At 37.0% G+C, this 13,660-nt stretch overlaps 1 protein-coding gene and 2 long non-coding RNA genes across 3 annotated transcripts in view; 1 reads left to right on the forward strand and 2 right to left on the reverse strand.

Moving 5' to 3' along the window:
* exoc3l4 (exocyst complex component 3-like 4) overlaps nucleotides 1–602 on the reverse strand; it is a 25,278-nt gene extending 24,676 nt beyond the window's left edge. Inside the window, exon 1 of the mRNA XM_032547951.1 lies at nucleotides 349–602. The gene's annotated coding sequence lies outside the window, so the exon portion shown is untranslated. The remainder of the gene's footprint in view (nucleotides 1–348) is intronic.
* Nucleotides 214–3,915, forward strand: LOC116709436 (uncharacterized). Its single transcript, XR_004336871.1, has 3 exons — nucleotides 214–366; nucleotides 3,346–3,403; nucleotides 3,508–3,915. It is a non-coding gene; the product is annotated as an uncharacterized LOC116709436 (long non-coding RNA).
* Nucleotides 3,916–11,270: 7,355 nt separating this feature from the next.
* LOC116708728 (uncharacterized) lies at nucleotides 11,271–11,746 on the reverse strand. The gene is made up of 2 exons (XR_004336757.1): nucleotides 11,451–11,746; nucleotides 11,271–11,381 (listed from the first exon to the last, which is right to left on the reverse strand). It is a non-coding gene; the product is annotated as an uncharacterized LOC116708728 (long non-coding RNA).
* Nucleotides 11,747–13,660: the final 1,914 nt, after the last annotated feature.

Here is a 13,660-nt window from a genome sequence, read left to right on the forward strand (position 1 = left end):
GAGTGAGTGAGTGAGATATTAACTTAAGACCACAATAACAATGTGTCCTAGAATTATAGTGCATAAAATTCATTCATTCATTCATTCATTCATTCATAAAAGGGTATCAATTTAGCAGATAAAGTGAAGTATTTTGAAGCTTTTCCTCTCAAAAGTATGAAAATACTAATAGTCAGTATTTATTTTGTAAGGACTGTGAGGTCACTTCCACCTTAAGGTTTCATTTGTCTGCTAGTTAAGACGAATGAAAAGCATGCAAGTCATTGTATTTTGCATCTGAGTTTACCTTCAGGCACAAATCCAAACCGAAGGACAAAGATTTAAAAAAAAAGAACAGTGTTGCCTCACCTTTGGACGGCAGCTCAGGTAAGATCCAGTTTTGCTTTCATTTTTTTTTTAAACAAACATGACTCGCTAATTTCACGTTTGGAAAGTTTTCAGGCAGGTATTAAGAACATGTTGTCAGAATACCAGGACAGAATAAGTCGCACAAAGCTGAAGAAAGCAAAACAAGGAGCGCAGGCAGCTTGTTAAGGACACAGTCACCTTTGTAAGTAGATGTAATCTGAGCTCAAAGTGCCTAGATTTTTGAGTTAACCATTTACACAACGAGGAAGTGATGATTACTGCTTGAATGGCAGAAAAAAACAACAAAATGAAAGATGGGTGGTTTCCTGTTTTAAGAAAAAAAAAAAAAAAAGGTAACTTAGTAGGGAAATTTCTTTCTCCTGAATGCAGAAACTTGTATTTTGGCTCATAAATCAATAGATGTAATCATTTATGACAACGAGTTTTATGTGTGCCTTAAGTTTGTAATTTAAACATCCTACTCTTACATTCAGATCCCTCACATACATAAAGCTGGATGCATAAACTACAGCTATAGTTAATGTCAAACTATTTTCCAAGAGCTTGCATGCAATACCTTCCCACACCACTGGATGGCGATGTAGACTACATCAGTTTGGATTTAATTTATTCCCATCTGTTGTAATAAATCGATGTGAATAGAGTCTTAACTTACATTTCAAGAAAGCATATTAATTTGTAAATGTTATAACTTGAAATTCTATCCAATTTCACTCCTACAGCACAACAGAATCAAATAAGGTTAGAGGAATTAGATGGATAGAAAATCTATCTATGGTGATGCACCAGCTCCTACATTCACTTCCTGTTTTTTTTTTTTGTGTGAATATTTTTGGTAATGATGTTTGCTGCAAGTCAGTTTCCTTTCGGGATACTAATAAAACTGAGCTAAACTGTGTAAAAATAATCAGTTTCTTTCTAAATGTGAACATAATAACGATTTTAAGGCTGATAACAAAGCCTGTGCATTTTTAAATGCGTGTGAGGTTGGACTTGTTTTAAGATGGCGGCGGTGGCGCAGTGGTGAAGCTGGTGAGGTTTTACCTCCAGCAGAGGCTTCAGTCCTCTACGTCGTCACAGGTTTGAATCCTGGCCTGTTAATCTTTGCCGCTTGTCTCCCTCCTCTCTCACAATCCACATTCCTGTCGAATGGCTGTTAAACCGGCCGCTAGAACCGAAAAAAGGAGATAAAAATAATAATAAAATTGGCGTCAGTCCACATTAGCTTAGCAGTTAGCTTCAGCCTCCAGCTCTAAAGAGTAAATGGAAACGTAAAAAGACTACAAGTATTAAGTCTTTAAAAATTTTCAGCAGGCCCTCACTTCCAAAATCTTGAATTGTATTCTCATAAAACAAACATATATTTTGTATATCCATCTTCCTCTTTGCACTGATATTTCCATGTTTGCCCACATTAAATGGTCAAATTTCAGCCATTATCCTTTTCCTTCATTTTGTAGTTAATATGTCACACCACAAAGCTCCCAAAATACCACATATTTTTACAAAAAACGTTTGATATGCAAAAAATATGTTAAAAAAAATATTTTTAATTTCGTGAATTAATCTTTTCCATTTCCAAACGTGTCATTTCAAACATAACCAGCTCAAAACGGCAGAGTTGAATAGTTCCAGTAGATGTCTGAGATAGTCTGGGATAATTCATTCATGAGATTATTTCTTCATTTCCTGCTACTATTGTGGATTTTAAAATGTAGCATGGCAGGCAGTTCACGGTTTTCTGTTTCCTACTTTGATAATCGCTAAGCTGCTGCTTAACTCAGCAGCCGCTCTGCCTCACAATGGCTGCTATTGAGAGCCAGCATTAGCATAACGAGTGGAGAGCTGTGGCGAGAGTGGAGTCTGTGAACCCTAATGTTTCTGAGCAAAGACCATCTTCACAAAAGCCTGTCAAACTGTGGAGGTAGTTTAGGTCATATGGGCTGATAGTATGTTTTTATTTTGATGTGCAAAGTTATCCCCTCATTTAAGGTGGCCGTGGCTCAGCAGGAAGAGTGGCAATCATCTGTTTAGGAGTTCATGTCCAGATTTTCCATACAGCATGTGAACACCTGAGAAAGGACTTACCCTCCATTATCAATAACTCTCAACATGTAGATAATCTGTATTGTTGATTGCTTTGACCTGCTTAAAGAAACTGGGATCCACTCAGTTTTTATCCTCAGTTCAGCAGAGCGGAAGACGTGTCCTCTTCCAAACGCGTTAACCATTTCTCATTGGTTTGACAGATTTTTCTCAATCATTTGCAAAACAGTTAACACAGATGTCACTGAGGCAGTCCAAATTCAATAGTTTTAACTATCGTACTCAAGCCGAAATCACAGTTTCCTCTACACAAACTAGAAATCAGTCTGCAGGCCGTAACGGGGAAGCATTATATTAAATAAATTTATTTGAGGTTTTCATCATGTTATGATGTTATTCTCTCATCAAAAATACACCTGGAGTATTGCTTTGAGTCTTTCATGCATGATTTGAGAAATCCTTTAATCTCCCACGGCAACCATGCAGTTGTGTAAAGTGTCTGGATGGACCAACTCAACTCCCTCAAACTAGCCAGCAGCAATTAGCAAACACTGCTCATCTGCTGAGCTCATCAGAGGAGCTATAGGCAGTGCAACACTGGTAAAAAAAAAAACTTGGGTGGACCTAACTCCGCCTTCGAGATGAAGCTCCGCCTTCGAGATGAAGCTCCGCCTTCCAGATGAAGCTCCGCCTTCCAGATGCAGTTTCCACAGCAATTAGTAAACACCTCGTGGAACTGCTCATCTGCTCAACCAATTTCAAGGCGTTAAATTACAAATTTATTTTAAGTCATATATGATACATACAGCATTTCTATAAGACCATAGTTACTTGATTGTGTTAAATCAAGTAAAATGGATGCATTTCTACTTGGAAAATACATAGCACTGCCCCTTTAAATGGTGTAACGTCTGTGTTTCTCTTTACCAGCATGGATCCAAGGCAGATGTGGCCCTGTCTCTAAGAGAGAAGAGACTGAGTATCAATGGTGGGTATTTCTTATACTGTAATAGATTTTATAGTTATTTTTCTTAACTTAATAAGAAGAAAAAATAAAAAATAAAATTTGCATCAAAGTATTTCTGATTCTAGATCCTTTGCAAGAAGGAACATCTGACACAGTCTTAAAGATGACAAATGACACTGGCATCAGAGTAATGTAATTGGCTACAAAGACAAGCAAGTTTTATATTTTATTGCCGTTATGTAATGATTGACTGGAAGAGCTCATACGCTTGGTTGCAGGTTGAGTTGTTTAAAGGCAGTATTGACCTTCGTTTTCTATTTTGAATGTTTTGGCACAGTTAGAGCCTTTTGCAAGCACAGTGTGTCACTGCTCAGGTGTGTTACCTGTTTTGATAAGGTGGAGTTTGGGTTGACATGAAAGCAATCAAGAACACCTGTAGAGCAGGGGGATCAAACTCATTTTAATTTTGGGCCAAATCAAGATCATGGACGCTCTTAAAGGGCCGGTTGTGCCAGAATGTATGGATAAAACATATGAACATGCTTTTAAAATATTAATAAATTCTTAAAATTACATTATGTTGACCATCTTTTCACATTGATCAGTCCCTCCAGGGTTGTGTGATTGCTTTTGTGATTATTTGCAATAAAAGTCAAATATTTGTGATACTAATTTAGAAACATTTGTGATAATTGCACATATGAATGACGGTAAATTCGCCATTTTATTCCTCACCAGTATAGATTATGGACTATAATTTGAAATCAATTAAAGCTGAGGCAGCTGTTTAGTACAAATAAGAATATTAGCATCACCTGAACTCAATGTTTTTCATAATTTTTGCCAAAAAGAAATCTGCAATAATTAGCATTAGCACAAGAAAAGTGTGGGAATTTGTTGATTTAGAATTTTCACAAAAGTTTGCGAAAAACCCCTCAAAAAACTGTAGTTATTAACTGATATAATCTGGCAGTAAGTAGTTAAAAACTGCTTTCATGTGAATGATAAAACAATACTTAAGCAGGCCGTCATCTTGGCTGTTCTATTTATCCAAGTCTAGAGGGCCATATAAAAAACTATGGCGGGCCGGATTTGGCCCTCGGGCCTCGAGTTTGACACGTGTGCTATAGAGTGATAATTTTCTTTTTCAGAATTTAGGTAATTACAAAAAACTGGGGACATGAAGGGATATAAATAAATCCTCTGAACTGCACAAGCAGTGTCATGTAATGTTAGTGATTACATATATATATATATATATATATATATATATATATATATATATATATATATATATATATATATATAGTATATTTAAATTCTCTGGAGTGTTTTACTGAATCAGACCGTATGATGGATGTTTGGATGGTTTGTAGAGTTTTGACTGTTGTTCCATTTTGCAAATGGAAATTGCAATTGTGCTAATTGTGTGAAATGTTATGAAAACCATGTTTACTAAATTGTGCTAAATGAGTTGGAAAAAAGCTGTAACTGTTACTCAATTCATTTTAATATTCAACACAATATCTGCAAAAAGGAATGGATAATAATGAACTGAGAATGCTTTTACTAAATTAAACATAAAGTCTATGTTAAAAACTGTTTGCATTGTAAAATTGGACACATTAATTTTTTTCTATTTCAGTTTGTGAGGTTACTCTTTCTAATAAAAACATGGAATCCTTGAATATTAAGAGCTTTTGTTCCTGTAAATGAGTCCATTTCGCTTAGATGTCCACCGTTTTAGAGTTCTCTAGCTGTTAGCCTGTGTGTTGTAGTGAAAGTTTCACACACCCTCCCACACAGAAACACACACCACCCACATGAGTGCACCATGGTGTTACCTTGTACCCACAGGCAGCCCGGGAGAGAGCAGGAATTGTGATGCTGGAACTGGTACGCCTCACCAAAACTTCAGCATTCATAAAGCTCATACTGTCACAGGGCAAACACTAAAATTACACACATGTTTTTTTTCTATACTAACATAGTTTTTTCTTTATTAAAAATTGCTTAAAAGATATATTGAACGTTGAATGAAACCTCTAAGTTAAGAAATGTATTAATTACATCTGTCTGTCAACAGCCTGCCAGAGAAATAGGATGGTTTGATTTAAACTTGCCCCCGCCACCACCAGCTGGGTTTTGTGTTTGCGTTTGTGTGTGGGGGTGTGTGTATGTGTGTGTGTGTAAATACAAGCTGGGGGTGGTTACAAGAGCACATGAAAAAAAAAACACTGAAACACTTAACCAGGAGTACTTTCCATGTTAATAAAAAATAATAATTGCTTCTTTATCCAGGAGACAAACACACCAGACAGAAAAAACACACACATGCCGTCTGAGCCAGTTGTAAAATGTACAGGATGGAAGAGAGCATGTATGGGTGTAGTAAAAGTTCAGCCAATTGCTTTTCAAGGAGAGAAAAACGTTATTATGACTTTATTATTGGCAACTATAGGCTACCCCACCAGGAAGCCATTCGAACTTAAAAGGGCAGCATATTTCAGTCATGTAATGGCATTTTATAGCTCCATAAAGTAACTGTGTTATCTTCAGTTGTTATAAAAATGCTATAAAAATACAACATATATATATATATATATATATGAAAGAAATTTGTCATTGTAATTTAACACCTTGAAATTGGACCTCTGTTTAAGAAACTCTTGCTCTTTCTGAAACGCCTCCATGGAGTCGTCATCACAACATGGTTCCTCTATAAACCCTGTAACACGTACAGTAGCTGTAATGAGCTCAGCTGATGCCCGGTTCCACCAGGCCCCTCTGTGGGGCGGCGCTAGATCCACCAAGGCATTTTGCACAGCTGAATGGTTGCCATGGAAACGAAAGGACTCCTCAAATATTCATAAAAGAATCAATTCAACACTCCAGGTGTTGTTTTTGACGAGGTGATAACATTATAACGTGATTAAAAGCTAAAAAAAAAGAAAAAAAAGAAGAGAAGTTAATATCACATAATAATTTCTGTTTAGCAGAACTCCAGGTCAGATGGACTGGAGCCTGGTCTTCATTGGACTGGTTTTCAATACATTCTCATAGTATATCTAACTGATTGGCTGCATCTGGATTGACGGATAAATATTTCTGCATATCATCAGTAGAAATTTACTCCCTGCTGTCTGATGAGTAATAAAGAAACCTTGGAATATTCTTGTTGAAATATGCTTTTATCTAGCTTGGGATTTCCAGATTAACTCGTCCAGATGTGTAGAGCGCCATCTTCTCTCCAATCTCCCAGGGTTTTGCTTTTATGTACTCAGATTTTTGAAAAAAAAAGGCAACGACAAAACACACAACTCACCTGTACTCAGGTGAAAGAGAGATAACAGGTGTTCTACTAGAACAACTGACACGAGAGCACCTCGTGTCAACCAGTGTGTTGAAAAACGAAATAAAGTGGGTTATTAGTGAGTCAAAAGCAACCAAGCTCAACAGAAACTCAAATAAACTTGTTTTTTTTTTTGTTGTTCTTCTAAATTTCGTTCTGTTAGGATTTCTGCTTTATGACTCATCCTGTTTCCACTTCTCGTGACACCGGGGAGAGCGGCGCGGGCAAAAGGAGGTGAGATGGCTTTTATGCCTCCGCTCTCAGAAGCTCCGTGAAAATGGTTTTAGGGGGAAATATGAAAAAAAGGGAAGACAGAAGATAAGAAGACGAAGACAACTGATGAGCATCAGAGCGAGAGAATCTGACAGGAATATGGCAGGGGAAGGATAAATACGGTGAGAGATGAAAGTCAAATAGGAGAAACAGAATATAGTGAGTAGTGTCGGGTTAATGGATCTGGATTATGACGACAACAGGAAATTCTTTTACTGAACATTTGCACTGCTTTGACACAGGATGTGAACCTTTTCACTGCATTTAATATCATTTAACAGCTTTTTGTGTGATAGAACAACAGAAAGTCATGCCTCATTGTGAAATGGTAGGAAAACTATTCATGCTTTTTGTAAAAATAATTAAACAAAAAGAAATCTGAAAATGTTGATAGGGGTTTATATTCGGGCCCCCCTGAGTCAATAATTAGTAAATCCACTTTCAGCCACAGATGTAAGTCTTTTGAGGAACGTCTCTACGAAACATTTTATACGTTATGCCTCATGATCTCCTCTTAGAATACGTGTTCCAGACGAACTTTAAAGCGTGGGATACTTTTATGATCAAACCCTTGGTTTGTATGTGACTTTGTCATTAGAACTATGCCAATTGAAATTATGAAAATAAATTTGCTTTAATGGAGACATGGGAGTTTAAAAAAAAAAAACCAAACAAACAACAACTCATGTTTCACGACCAAAAGAACGAGTGCGAGGTTGAGGTGGTTTTTCAGCCATATCGAAACAGATGTGTTTGTCAAAATTGCGAAATACAAAAAAAAATCAACAGTCGGATGTTACTACTGGCAGAAACGACGAAGAAAATGACAGGAAGTAGTAGGAGGATGATGATTTGTTTTTGTTTGGTGCAGGTGGCTCCACCAGAGCTCTCATACCTTCACACAGTTCGTGAAACATTGTGAGTTAAACCAACATGTTGGATCCATAACTCTTCTGTAAAATCACCCACTACAGTTTTCCCAAAACGTGCATGTGTAGCCACTGCCAAGTAGGCGGGGCTTGTTGCTCCAATGCCTGAATGAGATGCCGACGTCGCCTCTGATTGGCTGATAGATGATGAACGCTAGCGCCATGAATGAATTATGAATATGTCTCATGTAACTGTTTACGTCTGTTGCTACCATGATTGTTCATGACTTATCACGTGAACAAACATATTCACGTGATTTTAATTTCATTTCTTACACAGGAACAAAGAGAATGGATTGCCAACTGATTTCATTTGTTACATATAATTGAATTAATCAAACCTGTTTTATGTTTGTTTAACATGGCAGTTTAATAAACGTAATATTTTTATGTGGGTAAACTTAATTTGATGACTTGTAACAAATTAACTTGTTTTTCTTTTATTATTTCTTTTTTCAGTCCATTTAATTTAATTAATTGCGTAATTATTTTATTTTATTTTATTTTTTTTGACATATTGACAAAGTTTTGCACTGCGCACATTTGTTACGGAAACACAACTTAGAGTAAAGAGGAGCAGATTTCATCTTCACCCACCACACTTAGATCTTAACTTGTAAACAGAAAAAAAAAGGAAACTTAAAACATAGATTTGATTTCTCTTTCATTTCACAATTCAACCTTACATTCTGTTGGCTGCCTATAAAAATTTGCAGTGAAATACCATGCAGTGCATTGTTGCGAAGTGACAAGATAAAAAAAGAGGCTCAAAGGGTTCAAATACTTTTAAACGCGCTGTATGTGGCAGAGATAGACAAATAAATAAATACTTTATCCTGACATCTCGCACTTCCTTAATAAGTGAAATCAAACTGCTCTGTCCACCGGCAAAACAACACCTCTCCCGTCTGCGAGGAATAGACGGCATCAGATACAAGTTGATTTGAAGATTAATATTCTGTCAAGTGCTTTTTTTTTTTTTTTTCAATGACAGTGGGGGGTTTTTTCACATTACAGGGCTTCCTTTAAAGAGCAGTCACCGCCTCTTCGCTGTGTGCTCTAAACATCAAACACATTCTGCCTCAGATGTATTTTTATCCCCCTCTGCAGCCCTCTGTCCCCTTGCTGCCCACACACTCTCCTCATCTGCGAAGAATGGGCCCGTTTTAAGAACATAGCCTGACCACTTCCTTTATTCTCCCCGCTGATGGCTAATTAAGGTTGTGCAAATTAAACGAGGGAGCTGTCAGACGGCAGAGGACGGTGGGGGGGCAGCAGACGGGAGGGTGGGATTGGGTGGGAGGTGTGAAATGAAATGTGTGTGCGAGGGTGGGCGTGTGTTGTTGTGGGGTGGGGGGAGGTTCCAAAAATAACCAGCCACCCCCGTGGCTTTATTGGTGCACTCCAGAGGACAGGGTATCCCAGCTGTGAGATGAACTGTCAGAGTCACACACACACATCCTCTCTGCTATGTGGAGTCATGATCATAAACACCCACACACACACTCGCTGACTCTTAATTCATTTGACTTTTTCTTTTCTTTTCTTTTCTTTTCTTTTTTGACTTATTGCTTTTTATCTTTCTGATGTAACAATAAGATTGTTGGGTCATTTTTATCCTGCAGCCCAGTCTGGTTCAACTGCCATCACACTGACGATTATGGACATGACACAGGAACATGGGCCATGACGTGTGTGAACGTTTTCTGGCAGTGAGAGCGTCTGAGGAAACTATAGACCACCTGGTCCTTCTGGACCGAAACACGTTCAGCGCTGGGACAGAACCGGTCTCCTTCCTGAGATCATTATGGTGGTTGGACATTTACATCATGTCCATAGTTACATGAAATAGTTGGAACAAAGGAATTTGGAAATTTGTCCCAAGGATGAAGCAGACTGGAGCAGCTGCTCATTCTCTTCCTGATAACTCAACTGATTTCCTTTTTCCCATCAATAAAACAGTGTGTTTCATGTGTGGCCTTAAAGGGGAAGTGGTGCCATTTTATGGCACAATCAAGTAACTATGTTGATTTCAGTTGTTATAAAAAATGCTGTATATAACAAGTGTGACTTGAAAGAATTTTGACTCGGTAAGTTAAAGTAATTTTATTTATATAGCACATTTTCAGCAAGACGGCAGTTCAAAGTGCTTAACATGAACTAGAATATATACAAACAAGACAATAAACCAAAGGAAAGAGCAAAAAGAAAAACAAAAAATATATAAATTAGATGCCGGTTCCATGTTTGGTAAGATTGGTGAGGCACAAAACTGTCAGTTCTCCATGATTGATTCTATAAAGTAGATTATGCTAAATGTTGATTTATGGTAATGAGTAGTTTCTCTAGAAAAACTAATAGGAGTTTGTCTGGATTCTAAGTCATTAGTAATTTAATTGGGATCTGTTGCTTTAATAAATTCTGCTTTTTCTGAAGCTCCACCTTCAGGAAGTCATTACAACTTTGCTGGTTTGTTAACATTTTTAACAGCTTTACACTGATAGCTGTTAAACCTATACATAACCATTACTGAACACTGCTCATGCAACTACAGCAGCAATTTTAGAGGTATTAACTTTCCTCACAGTTTATTAATAAAACGGGACCAAAATGCAGAATCCTGCAGGACATCAGTGGAATTTCTTTGGCTTTTAGGAGATAAAACAAATGCTATAAACTAAACTAAGCTACTCCTCTTATAATAAGCTCAGCTGATGCACAGCTCCACCAGGTGTTTGCTAATTGCTGCTGGCTAGTCTGAAGGAGTGGAGGACGGCTGCTCTTCGAGGTGAAAGCTCAGAAAATGCAGCTCTGAGAAAAAGATGAGCCTTGGGTCCAACCAGGCATTTTTCACAGCTGAATGGTTGCCACGGGAGATTGAAAGATTTCTCAAACAAGCATGAACGAATCAAAGTAACACTCCAGTTTTGTTTCCTAACCCAGAAGTGTGTTAAGGAAACCCTAAATGTTTTGCCCCCAGTCATACAGCTCAACAGCCAGTTCCCTGACACTAACCAAATGTAAGTAAACTTTTGGATTTGATTAAAGTTACAAAAAAATTCTAAAAAACAAACAAACAATGTTTTCGCCATTTTTTTTCTGGCATTTACAAAATAGAAATAATTTGGGTCATTCTAACTGACCCAAAACAAAAGAGGTTTGTTCTGATTTAACTTCAGACTGAGAAAAAAAAATTATTCTGTGTATTTTACACAGAATAAAAATGATTGAAACCAGATATTTACATACACGGTATGCTAATAGCTGGTTTCAACCGTAAATTCTTCCTTTTTTCCAGGCATTTATCCAGGATTTCTTTTCTGTCTTTTTTCTAAACCACAAATATCATTCTACTGGTTTCTTACTAATGACTGGAGAGCTAAAAACAGACAATAAGACAGGACTCTTAAACAAACAAAAAAAAACACTTGTGAAATGAATATCACTTTGAAATGCCTTGCTGCTGAAATGTGCTATACAAATAAAAATTTGATTGATTTGATTGATTGATCACTGTACTTTTCTCACCCTGCCTATCCGCATCAACGCACAAATATAAACTAAACTCTGCAAAAGGGTTTCAAAAGGCAACCAATTAAAGTGCAAAGCAGTAGGTGCTGGATAGATTTTAAATATTACATGAGATGTGATCAGCTCTGTGTCACCAAAGACTCTGATGAGGGAACATTTCAACATTAAAGCAAAATCTGACACTTGAGCAACTCTGTGTGAACGCCCACCAATTCACATTGTACCATTAGGACCCATTTATCTCCTTCTTTGTCGATAAATCATAAATGAGGAACTCGGTGAGACTGTCCTTTCGTCCGTGGAGAGAAAATGACTGAAGAAGTGAGGAGGAGAAGGAAGAAGGGAAAAAAAAAAAGAAGGCCAAATTAAATGTGACGACTTTAATTCCAGTGGGTTTGGTTTCACATTTTCTCTTTGGTTTTCCTTCTCTTCCTGTAAGACATGTACAGGTTTGTTTTGAGGAGGGGGGTTAGGTTGACTACGACATTTTGATCTGTTGATGGCCAGAATGTCCACTCTTTAGTTTGCCGCCCACATTCTAATACTCAGATAGTGTCGGAAAGAGCAGGAGCTTCTGAAAGTGATAGAGGCCCAATTCTAAGGTGTCAAATTGACAAGTTAAGTTCCTTTTAAGTAATATTTGATATACAGTACAGACCAAAAGTTTGGACACACCTTCTAATTCAATGGGTTTTCTTTATTTTCATGACTATTTATAAGGCAATAAATCCCACTTATTAACCTGACAGGGCACACCTATGAAGTGAAAACCATTTCAGGTGACGACCTCTTGAAGCTCATCAAGAAAATGCAGAGTGTGTGCAAAGCAGTAATCACAGCAAAAGGTTGCTACTTTGAAGAAACTAGAATATAAGGGCTATTTTCAGTTGTTTTACACTTTTTTGTTTAGTGCATATTTCCACGTTATTCATAGTTTTGATGCCTTCAGTGTGAATCTACAATGTCAATAGTCATGAAAATAAAGGAAACTCATTGAATTAAAAGGTGTGTCCAAACTTTTGGTCTGTACTGTAGATCAATAGTATTTTTATAACAACTGAAGATAACATAGTTGCTTGATTGTGCTATAAAATGGTTCTATATTACTGGAAAATACATAATGAGTAAATATTTCCTGCATTTGTCCATGTTAAATAAAGTAATCCTGAAAAAAAAATACTCTGGACATTATTATACATTTTGATTATTATACAGACAAATTACAGAGTTTTAACATAAACTTTAAGTGGATTTTTTAAAATACATTTTCACATGCCTCCACCAAAAATGTATTTTCTTTCCCTAAATATTCCATTTTGCAGCCAGTTTTATCACACTCTTTATATTTAAGCTCATTGGATCGTTGTTGTTCTCACAAAGCCTTTATAAAGACATCTGGTTCAGTAGGCGGAGGCCGCTAACACCACCCTCCTCCACCCCTCCCTTTCCAGGCTCCACCTGCAGAGCCGCCCCATCTAAAATTGATTATGGTGACATTTACTATTCATAGGAAAGGTTACCACGGTAACCCTGAGCTGTGCTGCATGTTTGAGTGGAGAATTACTCCCAAACAAATCGCCAGATTGTTCGCTGAACAACCGTGTCCCGGCGGCTGAATGACAAATTGGTTGTGTAATTAGGAATAATACACACGTCTTGAATTTGTCTGCGGTCGTTATCGTGTCTCTTTCTCTGGTTATATATTTACCTGGAATGTTAACGAGTGTTTTGAGTGCTGCTATTATAACTTTTCACAAGCAAAACAAACAAGCAGAAACTTATGAACTAAAGCCCTAATTGAACAGTTTGCATTCAGATTAGACTCATTTGAACTTTTCATTTTGAAGCGCTCAACATCCCTCAGAAAAACTGATGAGCCTTCAGCGACTGTCATTCAGAAAAATGTGCTTTCCTAACATATTTGAACGTGTGTATGTTTAATATCAGCTTTATCGGCACTGAAAATTCAAGTAATACAAATAATGATCAAGTAATGAAAACAAACAAATACTTTTACTGTTTTTTTGGTCAAATTTAATTTACACCATGTTCTTTTTTTGTTTTTTTTTAGTGAGGAATACATTTGGACCCACACGTAGGCATATCACATCATCAGGTGTACATTCAATAAGAAATGAAATTACAATCATGCATGAATAAGCTAGTTCAGGTGATAAGTCGTTAAAAGTCATG

This window comes from Xiphophorus hellerii, chromosome 19 (genome assembly GCF_003331165.1).
Source record: "Xiphophorus hellerii strain 12219 chromosome 19, Xiphophorus_hellerii-4.1, whole genome shotgun sequence".
Taxonomy (NCBI): Eukaryota; Metazoa; Chordata; class Actinopteri; order Cyprinodontiformes; family Poeciliidae; genus Xiphophorus; species Xiphophorus hellerii.